The 19458-nt window shown below is 35.5% G+C and overlaps 1 long non-coding RNA gene and 2 pseudogenes across 2 annotated transcripts; all 3 read left to right on the top strand.

The window, feature by feature from the left end:
• Nucleotides 1–9536: 9536 nt before the first annotated feature.
• Nucleotides 9537–11927, top strand: LOC143604963 (uncharacterized protein At1g24485-like; annotated as a pseudogene). The gene is made up of 5 exons (XR_013148402.1): nt 9537–9609; nt 10049–10570; nt 10839–11316; nt 11421–11553; nt 11858–11927. The product of XR_013148402.1 is annotated as an uncharacterized protein At1g24485-like (transcript).
• A 71-nt stretch (nt 11928–11998) lies between these two features.
• Nucleotides 11999–13166, top strand: LOC143604968 (uncharacterized). The gene is made up of 3 exons (XR_013148403.1): nt 11999–12074; nt 12392–12463; nt 12575–13166. It is a non-coding gene; the product is annotated as an uncharacterized LOC143604968 (long non-coding RNA).
• Nucleotides 13167–14369: 1203 nt separating this feature from the next.
• Nucleotides 14370–18099, top strand: LOC143604962 (putative 1-acylglycerol-3-phosphate O-acyltransferase; annotated as a pseudogene).
• The last annotated feature ends 1359 nt before the right edge of the window (nt 18100–19458 follow it).

Raw genomic sequence — 19458 nt, 5'->3', positions numbered from 1 at the left:
TCATCCCCAGTACTCGCACTCGCAGTGGCTTACCCCGATCTTTCCTACTCAAGGCATCGGCTACGACGTTAGCCTTACCGGGGTGATAACGGATGTCACAGTCATAATCGCTTAACAACTCGACCCATCTTCGTTGCCTCATATTCAGTTCCTTCTGATCAAACATGTGCTGCAACTTTTATGATCGGTGAAGATGGTGCACTTCGTACCGTAGAGATAATGTCTCCAGATTTCAAGTGCGAAGATAACCGCTCCCAGCTTTAAGTCGTGAGTAGTGTAATTTTTCTTGTGTACTTTTAACTGTTGGGAAGCATAGGCTATAACCTTATTATACTGCGTCAACACGCATCCTAACCCTTTACGCGATGCGTCACAACACGCGACAAAACCATCGTCTCCATCGGGGAGACTTAAAATCGGCGCTTGGCACAATTTTAATGGTTTCTATCTTATTTGGATCTTTGTGAAATCCTTGTTGCTTTACAACATGACCAAGGGATTATGCCTTCTTTATTCAAAATCACATTTCGAAAACTTCGCGTATAGCTCCTCTTGCTTTAACACTTCCACAATTTTCTTAACCGTCGTTCGTGCTCTTCTTTACGTTGCAAATATATCAAAATATCATCAATGAATGCTATGACAATTTTGTCAAAATAAAGTTTATAGACTCGGTTCATGAGGTCCATGAACACTGCCGGCGCATTTGTTAGCCCGAAAGGCATAACTAAGAATTCATAATGGCCGTAACGAGTCCGAAACGCTGTTGTTGCAACGTCCTCCTCTTGGATTTTTCATTTGGTGATAACTATATTTAAGATCAATTTTCTAAAAAATAAATCGCCCCTTCCAATTGGTTAAATAGATCATTTACTTCGAAGAAGTGAATACCTATTCCTGATCGTCACTTTATTCAATTCTCCCAAATCAATACATATCCTAACACTTCCGTCCTTCATTTCCCAAACAACACTGGTGCACCCCATGGTGACTAACTAGGTCGTATGAAACCTTATCCAATAATTCTTGCATTTCAACTGGTGCAAGTCGGTAAGATGCTTTAGCAACAGGGCCAGCTTGAGGTATTAAATCGATTCTGAATTCGACCTGTCGGGTTGGCGGTATTCCAGGAAGTTCTTCTGGGAAAACTTGTGGAAATTCGCGTACCATCGGGATATCTTCTATATGTTTTCTTTTAAATACTTTGGCAATCGCGTTTGTTAAATACACCACGTCTTCTTGTCGTAAATATTATAACATCTCAAGATGAGATTAGAGTGGTAACATAATACCGTACACTTTTCTCTGTATCAAATCGCTTCATCGTCCGAAGGAGATCTTCTAATCATCTTCTTTTCATATTTGATTTCAGCTTCATGTTGAGTTAGCCAATCCATGCTAACTATTACGTCAAAACTTCTTTACTTTACTGGTCGTAGGTCAATAAGGAAAGGTTAATCGTTCAGAATAATAGGACAATCCCGAACAATTTAGTTAACCATTAGGGATTTACCGTTAGCGATTCTACAGTATAAGGTTCTATAGTTTCACTAATCGGTATCTTTCCAAAGGGTAGGAGATTAACAGGAATTAACTACTATCGACGACCGTAAAAATATCACTGGTGCCTATTGATTTAAAACCACAACATATTTAATACCACCTTTGGATCATGACGTGCTTTATTCAAATTACTCACAAAAGCACGGCTCCTTGCTTGATCAGAGGTTGATGCTTGTCATGAGGTTCGTCTTCCAACGACACTTTGGTTCAACTTTGGGCATTTTCTCTTGAAACGTTCTGTACTGCCACATTCAAAGCAAGTACAACTGTTTGGCATAATTTGATTTATTTGGATGGATGGTTATTGAAGCTGTTGGGTTTGGAGTGGTTGAACACGGATGGGTTGGGGTTGCCGGTTCACATGGCTTCAATTGGTTCTACAATTGGGCATTACGTCCATCTTTACCACACCTGTGGCCTACTATCACTCGACATTCTTCTTCCTGCTGATAACCATATTTTCCACATTTAGGGAAGGACCCTTCATGCGGTTCATGTTTTCACACCAGAACTAGTCTTAGTATAATTCTGGGTTGTAGGACATACCTACTTATTCAAAAGCCTATCTTGCACTATACCTTTATCACTTCTCTTCTTTAACACCCGATGTCTCACCTAACGTCCTTCCAGTCCGCTTCCCATAGAGTTAAATATATCGATGCTGGCTTGTGACACAACCCTTCCAAAGGTTGTATATTTTACAGGATTGACTATACTCCTTATCGATGGAGTTAGTCCCCGATATAGCGCTCACTTCGCTTAGTTTCAGGAGTAAGTAGCCATGTTACCAGACATGACAATTCCTTCAAACGATTAGCGTGTTCTAAGTGATCAGCACACAACATTTCTATCTTCCATAGCTCAGTTTCCAATCTCTGAACTTAATTACTCGAATAAAAGTGCTCTAGCACAAGAATTTTAAATCCTGACCATATCATCTGAGCAATAATTTTCTAACTATAATTTTGTACCATCGTGTTCCATCACGATACAACATAATCTACCAACATATCTGTAGCATATTTCACTACACAATGTTCTAGACTCTTACCAATATCCTAAACCATTTCGATCTTTTCTATCCACTCGTTAATCTATTCCTCCCTTTACCATCAGTAAACTATTAATAATTTCCTTAACACAGTCAGCAAACATATCCTTCATACCGGATCTAATTCATTACGACTACTATTCACGTTTAGTTTATAACTAATACTGGTATTCATAATAGTATTCGGTGGGACATTAACACTCTTAGTAATAACACTAAGAATTGAAATATTCATAATCATGTGATTGCTCGATCTATAAGTCTGCGATCACATTTGCATCAACACTAGCAGTGATCTGTGATACGACATTCGGTATCATCATCTGCTATCTTTGAGCAATCAACTGAATCATATCAATCTCCATTATTGGAGTTACTCTTTTTATGTCATTCTGCCGTACTCATCCCGTACGCAGTAATCAATACTAATCTCACCGTATAACTCGTTAACAGTTCAATCATAACAGCAGGTATACATACACACCGATTATTATCATACATATTACACACACCAGTATCTAGTATACATGTCCCACAAGTATAATAACATATGGACTTAACCTGATGTCGGTTAACGTTTAAATATGTTTCATAACCCTTGTCACCAACCGACATATAGATCTTTCTCAACAAAGATCAACGTTTAATATACTTGATTTCAATATCCTTCTGCATGTCAGCATAACCGATACATGCTCACCGTGAGCACCAAACGATTACGTACCACGGAGTTATAATATCCGTGTCCATTTGTATATCCGGCATACACGGTATACCACCTACGAACGAACAACCAACCATGCTATAATGATTCCAACACCTCTTTGTGTATGGGTAATCATTCTATTCGAGTATACATGGGTATAGGCATCTAACGGATGTAAGGTTAGTATAGGGAGTTGCAAGGTTCAAGGTGATCGCGCAACATGGGTTGCCTTCAAATATTATTAATTACTATTATGGGAAACTCTATCACTTGCTCAGTCAATGTCCTCAGGCGTTCTAGGTTTGCTAAAATCAGTAATTCTCGATCTGGAGGTGGTATGACTCATATGTTTGAGAGTGAGAAATACATATATATTTCTATATATTATTTTTATCTGCTCATTTATTATCAAATTTTTTTTTTAACGGAAAAAGAATAGGTTCACGTACAGGTCCGTCCGTACGTGAGGGTCGTCGGTTCGGGTGAACATAGGGGGCTATTAAGATATATGGTACCGGTGTTGGTAGGGTAAGGGATTTATCAATTTCGGTTGGGAGTGACGCTTGCTAGATATTTCTGGTTAATATCAAACGGGAGATCTAACTTGGTACTATCATAATTATGGCCCGATAAGTCAGACTTATCATCAACCGATGCTCTAGAAATTTTCAGCATCCTCAGTACTTTTATTATTTCATCCCCCGGTTCCTTATCCGGGTCCTATTTCTCAATACCTGTACCCACAAGATATGTACATATATATATACACATTAGCACGTATAAATAATATTATATACTTTACACATATGTTGCCATTTTTACCTATTAATGTACCCCGTGACTTCCCCTGAACTCCCTCGTGCGGACAAGTCTGTTATTATGTTCCGGACCATAATAACTCACTTGTCCATCCAAGTTCATCCAGATCTCGTCACTATATATTATTAGTTGATATTCAGATCCTATAATACTTGAGCTACTGGTTATATTTTAGGTATCTTTTAAAGACATCCTAATTCTTTTATAACCAATGGCTCTGATACCAACTTCTGTAACACCCCGCAACCGCAGCGGAAATGTAAACGGGATGCAACAGACACCTCTGATATCAACCACATTGTTTATAAAGAAAACTGAATACATTAATATACTTCAAAATTACATTATCTCGTATTTCATTACCGTCTAGGTGATACACACATCATACAATACGATACATAATTCTATTTATTATAATGCATCCTAACATTCCGCACGCAAATCTTACACACATCAAGCACTTAGCACGTAAGCAATCACTTCATCTCAGTTGTACCTGAAAAGCATGTGAGAAAACGGGTCAACTACGAATAGTTGGTGAGTTTCACAATTTGAGTAAACCATGATAAATCCATATCAAAATATAATATTATCTGGGGACACTTTTAACCCAGTACTGTACTCATTCCGGGGGCAATGTTAACCCAGAATTACGATGTAATTATGCTGAGCCCACAAGTGAAACCTCTGACTATCACACACAACCCCCGTGGCATATCCCCCGACCACGGGCCCGTGGCATATCCCCCGCCCACGGAACTGCCCCAAACCGCTATGTCTAACATTACATAGCAAAATAAATAACAACAAAATAGACATGTGCAACTGGCTGGGAAACATCAGCAAATCCATCCGGACCAGTTGGGTTTGTCAAACCAATAGTACTATCCACACTCTACCGGCTTTCAGTTAATCACTCGTGTTCCGGGGCCTTAGAATGTTAGCAACTCAGACAATTACCATCTTAGTACATTTCCGTACGATTCCCGTACAATAAAATATATATAAATCCACGCAAATCCATGCGTTCAGTATATACTTAAACATTTCAGTAAAAACATGCTTCCGCCCCGAGAAAATATTCGAAAACAGTTCAGAAAAAGGGGCTCGTGAAACTCACCTTAGCACATGCAAGCAGGTAACAACAATCATTATCAGTTAACACGTCCAATCTGTAATATGATCCCTGCGATCGTTACTATACACTCATTATTAATATAACTTTAACCAAGTTAACCGGTACATCTGGGGACACTGTTAACCCAGCACTGTACCCGTTCTGGGGGCAAGGTTAACCCAGAAACACTTCTCCGGACTCAGATTGTGATGTCGTTTAGAGTTCAACAGTCAAATTTTCTAATAGCTTGTTTTCCCCGTTTTGCGTGCCTAGCACGGTTACCCGTTTTTATGTTTCAAAAATGAGTTTGGTCACACACGACCCGAGAGTAGTGGTTGACTGATAATTTAATTAAATATGTGAAATTAGAGCTCGGTTTAGACGTCCCGATTGGCCGCGGGACTCGTTTCCGTCTTTGGCGTACCGGAAACTGTTAAAATAGGTTAAAATTACTCAAATCATCCTAATTATGTTCGGATGATTTATTTTTACTTGTTTAACTCAATTATATGAAAATAGTTCATTTTTAGGGTTTTTATACACCAGTCAGCTTGCTTAAGCGAACTTCACCGGTTTACGCGTTTTAACTCTAAAAGTTAGATGATTAGCACAAATAATTATCCGTTTAATCTCGGATCTTGAAATTTTGCACAAATCACTTTTTGACAGTGGGGAATTTTATAAAAATATTTCCAGAATTAATTTCTATATTTAAAATTTATTTATCTATTTTTAAACACCATTTAAACACTAAATATGTCGTAAATACCAAACGATCTTAGAAAAATCCCAAATTTTTCCTGGATGTCCCCTGCCATCCACATAGTCTCCTGTAATTTTTCCAGAACCAAAATCTTCTTTTACATGCCATTTTCACTAAAACCGAGCTAGAAAACCCTAGAACTCGTTTAACCGAAAAGCCTACTTAGACTTCTTCAACGGACCTCAAATTTTGTGTGTGACTTATACATGATATAAAAAGATTATTTGAAATTTTTCAGAATTTTTCATGATATTTAACTATTTTTCACCATTTTTGGCCAAAACCGAGCATTAAATTCACCAAATATTCATCCTTTGTCCAAAAATTACCAAAAATTCACAGAACTCATATTTTCATATATAGAACATCCCTGTAAAATTTCATGACCCAACTCTAAACACACCACAATCTGTCCAAAAACTCCAAAACCGAACATAACCGAATATACCTTTCGTTTTCCGCCACTACAAGCTACAAACTCGTCTTTCCGCCTTATTTACCACTAAATACAGAACCTACAAACAACATACCACAATACCAAGCAAGTTACACTCACGATCAAGCCATTTCTTTCATGGTTTCGGTTATGATTCCAAAAAAACAAAGATTTAACCGTAAAAATTCATTTTTGATTCGTTTAATTCCTTTCTTGGACCAAGATCCCTTGTATAACCTGTATACATTACTTGATCACGCAAGAATAGGTTTTCATCTTTGAAACCTCATTTTCTTGCAAACCAACTCAAGAAACGAAGATGAACACGTGATTAACTCGGTTCTTTACCTTGTTTTCTTGCTACAAAAGCTCGGTTTTGGATCATGATCTTGAGAGGATTGAAGAACTTGGGAGTGTTTGTGTAAAAAAAAGAAATGAGGGCATGGGGTTGGACCCTTAGGTCCGATCGGTGTAGTGAGGGGGTGGGGTGGGACCCACGTCTTCATTCTTAGCCACATGTTTGGATATCCGCAATCCGGATAATGTTTTGGATAATCTGGTTCAGTTCGTTTTTCGGTTAAATGTTTAATTTGGCTTAAAACGAGGCTAAAACGGTCGTTTTTCGGCTTAAAAATGAAATTTATATAAAACCGATTTAAGAACTTTAAAAACTTAAACCATGACATTTATTAACTTAAAACATCATATCATTAATTATCGCGCATCTTTTTCGGCTTGATCGATCGTCTCTTGCTTGGTTTGGTATTAAAGGTTTCGTTTAACGTACCGACGTACCATTAAATCGAAATTCTTTTTCTGTGCCGTACTTCACTTATCCCGAAGCATGAATGCTTCGTAAAATCACTAAATATTATAGATATCGTCTATAATTGAACCCTCGATTCGTTCGGGTTTCCATAACTATCGATCGATTGATCGCATATTCATTACGATGAATTATATATTCACGTACAATCGATACAGTGAACCACGTATTCTCGTATAATTACTATGGTAATTCATGTATCCGACATTAAATATGACGTAACTCTCGTCTACCGGTTAGGGTATCCCTGGTTTCGTTGGAATCGTTACAATTATCTACCCAAGAAAATAGAGAGTCCCCCATACAAAAAAAGGTCACAAATAAAACCAAGTAACCTTCATCATTATAACTTATAAGAATCTAAGATATCCATGTTAAGAAATATTTTCACACGACGCGGCTTATGTGGCAATTGCCGATAGGGATGAGTGTTTTCGACACCAGTACCATCGGTACCAAATCGGTCCCGGTGCCGGTATTTCCCAAATTTACAAGAAATACCGGTATCTTACCGGTACCATTTTGGTATCGACATCGGTATCAGATATTTCAACTTTTCAGGATCGGTACCGGTACCTTCCAAGCTCATTCCTACTTGATGTGCTTGAATAATGCCATGACATGGTCTAAGAATCTAAGATATAGTATTTTTATCACGTAAAAGTTTTTTTCTAGAGTTTAAAAGTAAATATTTATTTTTGTGGAATGTGACTAGTCAAGTGCTTATTTTGTAGATATTACCTCATTGGATTGTTGCCTCATCAAGCCAGGCGTATTTTGCGATTGCTAATAATTTGCATATCTCAAAGTAAACGTTGACGCTGCAATTAAAAGTCAATGTAATGCATTGACTACAAGTATTAGCAGCCAATTACAATTTTGTTATACTGTTATTCCATACCACGAAGCTGTCAAGGAATAATACCACTTGCCATTTAGCAGCAAGTACCACATTAATATAGAATTACGAATAAAAAATATTTTATTTTGTGAAAATCATCAAAATACAAGTTTGACCGAGTTACTTTTACAAAATAGACACTGATTTGTGATTTGTAAAATGTATACTAAATTTTAGCGGAAAGCTAAAAGTACAACAGTGTCTATAAAAATAACCAATCAAGATAACACACATTTAGGGTTAAACATTAGCCGGCATCTGAAAACGAAAGCTAATTCTTAGCCGACAGTTAAAATTGGGGCTAAGCCTTAGCCAGCCGCTACAATTTAGCCGACACTTTACACGCGTATTTATTGGTCGTAATGTGTTAGTGTTGCCTGATTGATTGGCTTTGAATAACTATTTTGGCAAGGACTTATTTCTAATGCTTATTTTGATAAGTTTTTCCTTTTTTTCTTTTTTTTTTTTTCAACTTGCCTATTCTAATAATTATCCCTTTTATTTTAAGGCGGGAGCAAACAACTTATTCTAAACCAAATACATAAACAATTCATTGCAAAATAAATGAACTAATATTTACGACCCGCTTGTTGCGAGTTGTTAAACCGTACAAAAAAATACGTGAAAGCGTTAACCACATGGAGCACCCGCTAGTTCTGAAAAATAAGTAATAAATATACTGGAAGTGGGTACAGAGGGAAAGCCATGTCTGAGCTGTTTAAATATGTAGTCACCACTCACCAACCTTTGTAACAATATGCAGTGGATTAGTACGCTTAATTGAATTGGAATATTGCATTTTTTTAATAAGTCAACAAACTATATTGTTCAAACCAAAAAAAAAAAAGAAACTATTGTACTTTGTTAATCCATCTCTCTTATAAAGACAAACTCCATGTTAAAATTACGTGTGAGGGCAATGATACGAAAAGAGTAGGTTTTTTTTTGGTACATTATTTTGTTGGTTTGTATTTTTAATCAAAATCATCCAACTTTTGTTTATTCATCTGAGTTATGTTAACCAAATAAGTAATTTTTTTTAATAAGATTCTTTTATTGAAATGACAAATACACGATAATTTATATAACAATAAAATTAGCATCTTTTATATTGATGTTATACTACGAAAGGTACCTTATGACTTTCAAAAACAAGTTGAAACAAATAAGACGTGCCTTCACACGGTTTTATGGTGATAAATCAATCTAGTATAATATTGTATTCGACAAATTAAACGCTCAAAAGTCTTCCCATTGAAAAAGTCAACCAACGAGATGGCCATGCATATAATGATATAAACATCACAAATCAGGCTTTCAAGTTTCAACACTTATCATGTCTTCTATGATCACCATGGCCGCTAGACCTTACAAGTTGCTGCCTATTCTTCTCTTGGCTCTATTTACATTATCCGTTTCCGGCAGTGGTAAGCAACTTAATTATAAAAATATATTTTGAATTTATGATTACCTTTTCTTTGGTGATGCTATCAATCTATTATTTAACATTTTAATTAATACGACGACTTTTGATTGTAAAATTGTGTCTCATATCTATCTAAAATTTTTTTACGTGTATGCCTAAGGTAAATGTGTATTTATATTTCTGGTAATAAGGCCGGGCACATATATCACCTAATATATACCATACTCTCCCCATTAGCGGAAAAAAATTTAAAACTAATTGCATACCTAAACACCCTTACCATGTCCGGTGTAGGTAGTTTGCCATACCTAAATTTAAGTTGTGTATGCACCCCAATACACCATGTTAAAATCTTAGTCGTTAATATATCTTATTGTTTCAGTTTATGTTTGCATTTTACCATTAGACTAGATGATGTGATTTTATGGTTATGATTATAGTGTTTGTGAGCATAAACTGCGGGGAATCAGAGTTCAAGACTGACTCAAACCTCATAGTTTGGACTCCAGACGATACTCTAGTTTCAAATGGTGTTGCACGAGTGGTTCAATCTAGCAACCAAATATCTCCGATTATGGACACCCTCAGGGTTTTCACAACTCGCAAAAAGAACTGTTATTCTACCCCGGTTACACAGGGCGAAAAAGTCCTGGTTCGAGCAAGTTTCAACTATGGAAACTATGACCGGTTGTCAAGTCCTCCCACTTTCGACCTACACTTTGATGGAAACTTATGGGCCAACGTTAAGACTTCGCTTACGGGGCTGACACAGTACGAAGTAATTATGTTGCCAAAGGAGAGGCGGTTAGCGTGTGTGTAGCTCAAACCAAACCCAACCAGTTCCCGTTTATGACGGCTCTTGAAATTCGAAGCGTCGACTCAGATGTTTATAGCGACGTAGATGAGAGTCGGGCATTGTTCACAATCATGAGGAATGCTTATGGTGCTAGTCAATCCCTAAGGTGTGATATATGTCTAAATTCTCTTTTTCCTTGTTATTATTATTATTATTATTATTATTATTATTATTATTTTCTTTTTAGTTTGCATGTCGCACCATCAAACACGTTACCATAACCTTTTGAAAGTCATCTTAAACGATCTCGTTGGTTAGTAAAGTATTAGTCAATTCCCTGGTTTTTCTAGGATTTTAAGGCTATTTTTTTTTCTTTTCATAAAGCAATTAGCATTTCAACTTTTAACTTATCATATATGACAAATGTATTTCAGATTTCCAACCGATCCTTATGACCGAATATGGGTACCCACCTCTGCCGGGACAAGTAAGGTCACAAGCGAAGCACTTTTTATCGACCCGGCCGGACCAAATAATCCCCAGATGGGGATTTTACAAAACGCGGTCACAGTTGAAACAACGTCTGATCCTTTAATATTGTTCAAAATTTCCCCTTCGAATGACCTCTACTATGTAACCATGTACTTTTCAGAAGTTACTGATCTTGGTTCTACTCAAACTCGATCGTTTAGCATCTATGAGATGACAACCGCCGGAAGTAGTCCTTTGCAGCTCCCAATTTCACCACCTTACGGTGCTGTGGTTGTACGGGACCTTAATAACTATAAAGCTGACTCTTCACCAACATCTCTTTAATTGCTAGTACCAATTCTGATAACCCCCCTATCGTAAATGCCGCTGAGGCGTTCAAAATTAGCGAAGTTTTAACCGATGGTACCGATAGCAATGATGGTAAGCAACACTTATACTTTGGATTTCCTTCTTCAATGATTTTATTAAGAATATTGCGTTTTTACGTAAGTTGTTTTAATGATTTCTCTTTAATGATAAAACAGTCGAAGCTTTAGCTTTGTTACAAGCAGCATTCGACGTGTTAGGAGGTTGGAGTGGCGACCCGTGCCTTCCAGCACCATACTCGTGGGACTGGCTCAACTGCAGCAACGACGCTACGCCTCGCGTTACCTCATTGTAATTATTATCTAAACTGTTATGGCTTTGTAGGATAATATTAGTTTGGTAACATCATATGAATATAAAATTATAAATAACTTGAAACAAGTTTTTGGTGTATTCTACTAAAGTTATTATCACTTTCTTGTTCTTTTTAAAACATTAGAACGCTTTGTATATATAGTTGAGTTTACTTTAGAGAAATATAACAGTTTAAGTTACCTTAACAGGACACACAGAAAACATTTTACTATTTGGTTAAATTTCTCTTTTCCATACATGTGAATATGTGATGCCCTATATATATTTTCATCATATACAGGTTTCTTGATAGTTTTGATCTTTCGGGTGAATTTCCGGATATTAGCTTGGATGCTTTTGAGATCATGTGAGTCATCCAACTTAACTTCATCAACCTGAAAAACTCATCAAATACATTTTTCTTATTTTATTTGTTTTTTTTTCAGTGATTTGAGCAATAACACCTTCACCGGAATGATTCCTGGTTTCCTTGGCACCATGCCTAAACTCCAGCAACTGTAAGTGTATTTTATTATCACTCTTTGTGACATCCCAAACACGACCAATTTTCTATTATTTGCATGTCGTGTCTACAAAATATGAGTTTTATACTTCTAGATCTACATGTGTACAAGTCCTCACATCATCATCATCATCATCGTCATCGTACTCAGTATATCCCACCAATAGCAATGCTATGGTAGGGTCTGAGGAGGGTAAGATGTAGACAGCCTTACCTCTATCCCATAGGGATAGAGAGGCTGCTTCCGGTGAGACCCCCGGCTCGAGGAGGGTAAGATGTACAAGTCCTCACATGAAAGGTGTTATTTTGTAGGAATTTGGCAGATAACCAGTTTAGTGGAAGCATACCCACTACAATATCAAAGAACAACAAATTAAAATTAAAGTAAGTTATTTAGTAGTTGTCATACATTGTGTTTTGTTATCTATATTCTTTGGCTAACCGATGTTTTATTTATTAAAAGTTATGTACCATTGTTTTTCGAATTATGAACAGTGTTACTGGGAATCCTTCGTTGTGTACATTTGGTAAGTCATGTCCGAGTTCTCCAAACTCCTCTCCTGGTAACACCAATGTCACAAAGAACAAGAAAAGCAGCTCGCTACCAATAGTACTCGGCACCACAATCCCCGCCTTCTTGCTCATTTGGGTGGTCGCTGGTGTTTTTATCATCTTGCGTAAGAAAAGACAACTACCAGCCAGCACGAACATGCCGAATGCTACAGGTTAGATCTTATTTGTGACCAATGATGTAGTAATTTTTAATGTAAATCATTATAACATATGTAACTAACCACATTTAGGTGGTGGAGCAAATGGGAATTCCAACGGGTTGCCTAAGATCGGTGAAGAAGTGGTACACGAGACCATGGAAAACGTAGCACGACAAACGTTTGGATCGCCTTCACCGTTACTTGATACTTCTGGTCAAACTAGCGATCTATATGGAGAAACAAGAGTACAAAATCCATGATCTATTGATTGTAATTATTTTGTATATTTTCATTTTTTATGTTTTTGAAACAAGAAAAGCTTTATTTGGTTCGTTTATGAGTACTCATAACATGAAAGGGTAAATTGAAAGCATTAATACGTTCAAATTTATGTTCATGCGTTACATCATATGATTTTAGTTTATTTAATGTTATTTTAGTATGGTTGGATTAATTAATCTCAAATGAGAAATATAAATAAACATTGATATGATTTAAAACATGTGTAATTCACACATATGTTCAAAACCATTCTAATTTGGGCTCCATGGAATCATGGGTTCTAAGTGGCGAAACCTTGAGAGGGACCGTCACGAAGGGGTTAATGAGCATGACTCTGTTATTGACCTCTATAAAACTTTGAAATATGACCTTATGATATATTGACATCCAATATTAAATATTATTTAAAATCATATATATATATATATATATATATATATAGGGGAGGGATATTTTAAGAACCATATTGAGTTTTAAGAACTTAAAAACTCAATTCTTGGCCACACATTTAATTAAATGAATTGGAATATGTGGTTGAGATTAAATCTGACAAAAAAGTTAAAGTAGGAGAGAGAATAAATATGTAAGTGGTTACACAAACTTTTACGTCCGTTACACATGTGTAAAAAGTCGACTCGGTGCGTAAAAAATTATGTAATTTTTTTACGTGTATGTAACTTACATATAACGCATGTGTAAAAAAAATTCGAAAAAAAAATGGTTACACTGAGTTCTTTCGAGTTCTTAAAACTCAAAGGGGTTCTTAATTGAAATCTCCCCTATATGTAAGTTATATACAGGTAAAAAAATTACAGAATTTTTTACGCACCAAGTCGACTTTTTACACATGTGTAACGGACGTAAAAGTTTGTGTAACCACTTACATATTTATCCTCTTTCCTACTTTGACTTTTTTGCCAGATTTAATCTCAACCACATATTACAATCCATTTAATTAAATGTGTGCCATAAAATGAAGTTATTAAGTTCTTAAAACTCAACATGGTTTTCAAAATATCCCTCCCCTATATATATATATATATATATATATATATATATATAAACCTATTATAATATAATTAACAAACATAAAGTAAACTACTAAACTTAGTTTATACAGTTAAACTAAGAAGCTCATTTTATATTAAACTCATAGCTAACAATAAATTTTAAATACCAAATAATCAATTTTAAACGATTAATAACCCCAAACACAATTGAACCCATCTATTTTTAACAATTAAAAAACTAACCTAATAAAAAACTAAGCAACATTTTTAATCACCTAAACCCACATGTCGAGTTTTCAAACTAAAAATGCAGTCGAAGATTTTGCCAAGATGCATAATACCACTAGTTATTGGGTTTTGCATGATGATTAAGTTTTGGGCTCAAAACAAAATAAAAAAAAATAATTGTTTTTTGTTTATTTAAAACAGTTCGGAAATATAAACTTAAATTGTAACAAAAAAACTGACGATTCTGTTTGGACTCTGAATCCAATATTTTTGAAACGTATGTTCATGGTTTAAATTTGTAAATTTTGGAAATATGAATGTGATGGAACGTTTTCTCAAAATAAAAGTTAAACCAAAAATTTATTTTATTTTAATTTTTAAAATATGAAACGACCCGATTCAAACTAAAAAAAGTTAATAGTTAGCGATACACAATCAACTACTCAAAATTTATGAGCATCATGAAAAAATTTATAGACCCGCTGCTTGACAACAGTGTCTAGTATTTATAAAAACAATTAGGGGTGGTGTGTTAGCCCTTAAGAAAATCAATTTTATGTTTTGTTGTATATGTATGGATTTATACAAACAATGTTACGTTACATAGGATTTTGTCAAAGATATTCAAATTGAATAAACATATTTTGTATCCTTCCTTTCCATCATTCACAAAGAATATGAATAGAAAAACAAATAACTATGTCTCATTGACCGAAAGTAAACGGTTTGAAACTTTGAATGATTGATTATTCATGAGGCTTTACAGGTTTTCCATTTGATGCATTTTTTTCAAGCGTTGACATGCAAATTGCAAACTAAAGTCAACGTCAACAGGCAAAGCACACAAAGCGTGCTGGAATTTTTCTGGTTTAATATCAACTAGTGGGCTTACCCGTGCTTCGCGGCACGGGCAGAATTCACAATTGTCGATACGGTACGGGTGGCTCATTATGTTACATCTGTAACTAAATTTCGCAGGCTCATTATGTTATATTTGTAACTAAATTTCGCAAGTACATAATGCGTTTTTCGATTATAGCACCATTCCCATATATGGAATAATCACTAACATTGTGATGTATGTCCCAACATACACTATTTCATTATCAATCATCAAACACCAATTGGTCTTGGTCTTCTTGTATCACTATAATAATAATTAATAAGAGTAAAATCAACATCCTTAAAAAAATAAAAATAAAAAAAAATTCAATCTATTGACGTGTTAGGTGATAACTAAGAGATCTGGCATGTTTATCGAATAGACCACTTATAATATGAGCAACATGATCACTCAACCAATTAACCCAATAGCATCAAAGTTTAAACTAATGGTTCGCAGACATAGATGACTGAACATAGTTGCGCTAAAACTATTTAAAAGTAACTTGAAGAACAATGCGTTTGGCCTATAAAGTTAATAAATTTAGACTAAGTTGCAATGGGCCAAAAAGTTTTAAATGAATATATTAACGAACCAGCTTAAAATAAACACAACTAACAAACATAAATGGTACTACACAAATGAGCATTAACGAATTTAAATGGTGTAACGTTAACAAATATAAATAAAAGAACGAGATTTGTGTTAATATTTGTTCGTTTTAATTAACACTGCATTCTCGGGTTTAAAATGCAAGGAAAAGAAATGATAAGATTGGATAGGGGAAGAAAGGAAAAGAAATTATATATTTAAAAGACATTCTCGAGTTAAAATAAAAGAATAAAAAAGAAAGTGTTAATTACATTCTTGAGTTAGATAGGAAGGAAAAGATAAGAAAAAAATTATAACTTTACAATCATATTCTTATTATTGAGTTAGATAGGAATGAAAAAATGGGGTAAATTAGTAATATTATACATGACTATAAACTTTCCTTCCGAATCATGCCATATTTGGCTGGAGCGTTTTGAAGGAAAAAAACCATAACTTTTCTTTCCATTTTCTTTCTTTTCTTTTAACGAAAAAACTCGAAAAAAGAAAAATTTTCTTATTTTTTCTTTTACAAAACCTTAAATAAAAAACTAAAAAATACAGTGTAAATGATAAAAATATTGTTCATATTTGTTTGTTGAACATAATAGCAGTTAAAAAAACCAAGCTTATAGCAAAAGGAGTGTCAATATTAAAAAAACGTAGCTGTATGTTAACGACCAGTTTGTTCGTGTAGATGATTGATTTCCTTTGTGTTTTCAATATTTTATAATTTTAATTGGTAAAGCTGAAACCAAGGCTCCCGAGGAATGGCGGAAAGCCAAATTGATAAGTTTGTTTTGCTTGGGATTCTTTTGGAGGATATATTGCTGCTATGTACGCACTACATGTAAGTTCTTGATCATGTTTTTTGGTTAAAATGCAAATAACTTTCAAGTCTTTTGATGAGTTTCTACTATGTTAACTTATGAAGCATCCTGAGCATGCTGAACATCTAATTTTGGTAGGATCTGCTGGATTTACATCGGAGACTGATCATAAACCAGAATGTGTTATTAAATTCAGAGCAACATGGAAATTAGCTTCTGCGAACCATTTATTGGAGTCTAATTTTACTCCAATCAATTTTCTTAGGTAATATGATCTTTATGAATCATTAGATTTTCTGGTTTTTTAATGGTTTTTGTGAAGATTACACATATTACAAAATTGGCTGCAAAGACAAGTGGAGAGCTCTGCTTGAAATAAATCTTTTCGTTTGGTGTGTTTGCCCGAAGTTATCGATTACCAATGTTTTATATTATATAATTATAATTCTTTTCAAGAATAATGTATGTTTTGTAAATTCATACAAGTAAATAAATAATATTGCAGAGCTTTTGGGTGGAAAGTATCAACAACCTTTATTTACGGTGTTCAAGATTGGATTAATTATCAACGGGCGGTAGATGCACGAAAAAAAGTGTTTGTTCCGTGTGAAGTTATAACAGTCCCAAAGGTACATCTTCATGGTTGGTTGAATTTTTGGATTTGACTTATGGTCATGTGATAAGCAAGCATATTGACTTAGGTTTGACTAATTTCATTGCAGGTTGGTCATTTGGTGTTTCTAGACAATGCAAACAGATTCCACTCGGCTATGTTATAACTTATACGCTTGTCGTAGGTTTCTTTCATCGGATCCTAATTGTTATCCTTTATCGAAAGTTGTTATTTCAATTTAGTATTGTTTGTTTGGATTGTGTACAGAAATTGATCTGAGATTAGTTAAAAGTTGTCACAATTTGTTTTTTAAATGATGTCTTGGTTAAGTGGATCTCAATCTTTAGTTAAGTAGATAATAATATAGCTTATACTATTATATAAACTTTTGGAATAACATGCATGCTTTGGCAACCAAACATGCACTTTATGAGTTAATTGTGAAACGTAAACAACACTCGATAATATAGGGTGGCTCGGTTACGATCTTGTGGGGCGGCTTGGTGGAGATCAAGATAATAATTAAACTAATTATTATCATTATCAGATTATTATTAATTGTTTTGTTTATCCAGTATCTTGTTTTAAATTTGAGTTATATCCTAATATCTAGTTTGAGTTTGAGTAGGAGAATAAATGTAAGGTTACTTATCTATAAACCCATTAGTTCTTTGTTTCAAGTTGTAGTCGTTGTTTTCCAGTATAATAAAACAGAGAGTCGAACAATTCGTTCAAACCCTTGTGTACAAGTTTCCAATTGTTGCAGATTACCATCTTGATATTCAACAAGTGGTATCAGAGCCACGTTTAGGGCTCGTAGAAGAATCCGTTCAAGCTCCAGAAGGTGTGATTGAAGCAGTAGCGGGTTAGAGGAAGGCTGCGGTTCGATCGCAAAGAAGATACTATGGCATATCTTCAGGTTACCGGTGGGATAAGGAAGCTTAATCAGACGAACTACAACACTTTGTCTACTTGTATGATGTCGTATCTACAAGGACAAGATCTAAGGGAAGTTGTTAATGGTACGGATACCGTCCTACCCAGAAACGATGTGAACGGGGCAATCGGCAAGTGGAGAGTCAAAACGGGTAAGGTGTTTTATGTTCTCAAGACTACGACTGAAGAGGAGTTGCTAGAACACATACGAGACCTTCAAACACCTAATAGAAATGGGATGCCTTGGTAGCCTTGTTTTCCATGAAGAATGATGCAAAATTGCAACTTCTTGAGATTGATTTGTTCTCCGTAGGCCAAAAAGAATTGACGATACCGCAATATTTTCATAAGGTGAAGACCTTGTGTAGAGAAATCTGGGAGTTGGATCCGGAGGCAAGAATCGGGGAACCGAGAATGAAGCGAATCATCATACACAGGTTAAAACCCGAGTATAAAACGTTTGTTGCTGCCCCCTGCTGGCCGAGCAGGAGTCTTTAGCCAAGCAAATGGCGGATACGTCGATTGGAGGATCAACAAAATCCGAAGACACAGTTCTTTATGCAGATCGCGGTAAAGGTAAGTTTAGGCCAAATAAATGGTCTGGTCAAAAGAATTATGGTGAACGGCCTAAGAAACAGGAGTGGCGGAAATCGAATCACAATCAAGAAAAGGAATTGAATGATCAGGGTTTCGAAAAAAATAAGAAGACATGGAAACGGTTCCCGTTTAATTGCCATAAGTGCGGACAGCGAGGTCACATGGCTAAATATTGTAGAACGCCATAGAATAAGGAAGGCAATGCTGCTGCAACCCAAAAAGAGGTTGTTTGGGATGTCGAGGCACACTGTGCCACTGTTGAAACTGTACTAGCATTAAATGCAACAACCGCAAAAAAGAACAAAGGAAAGGTAGAATGGATAGTTGACTAGGGGGGTGCTCGAACCACATGACGGGTGAGAAAAGTCAACTGAAGAACCTGGTGAAGTATGAAGGAAACCAAGTTGTGGTGATCGCCGACAATTCCCGTTATGATATTGCTCATGTAGGCGATACACGATTGTGCCCGGAAGGAAAGCAAAAACTAATGTTAAATAATGTGTTTCATGTACCGCAGATGAAGAAGAATCTTTTATCAGTACTTCAAATCACTGCATCAGGGAGGTACGTTTTATATGGGCCGAATGATGTAAAAATTTGTGACAAGTTTGAAACTTAGTCTAAAGCCGTGTACAAGGAAGAAGGGCTGAAACAGTATATGCTTTATCGGCCGGAATGACCTATGTTGAAAAGGCG

The sequence above is a fragment of the Bidens hawaiensis genome, unplaced genomic scaffold, assembly GCF_021521415.1.
Source record: "Bidens hawaiensis isolate Kalapana, Puna unplaced genomic scaffold, B.hawaiensis_p1.1 tig00067459_1, whole genome shotgun sequence".
Lineage (NCBI taxonomy): Eukaryota > Viridiplantae > Streptophyta > Magnoliopsida > Asterales > Asteraceae > Bidens > Bidens hawaiensis.
Note: the sequence above shows the minus strand (reverse complement) of the source record. Positions and strands in the feature narration are given on the sequence as shown.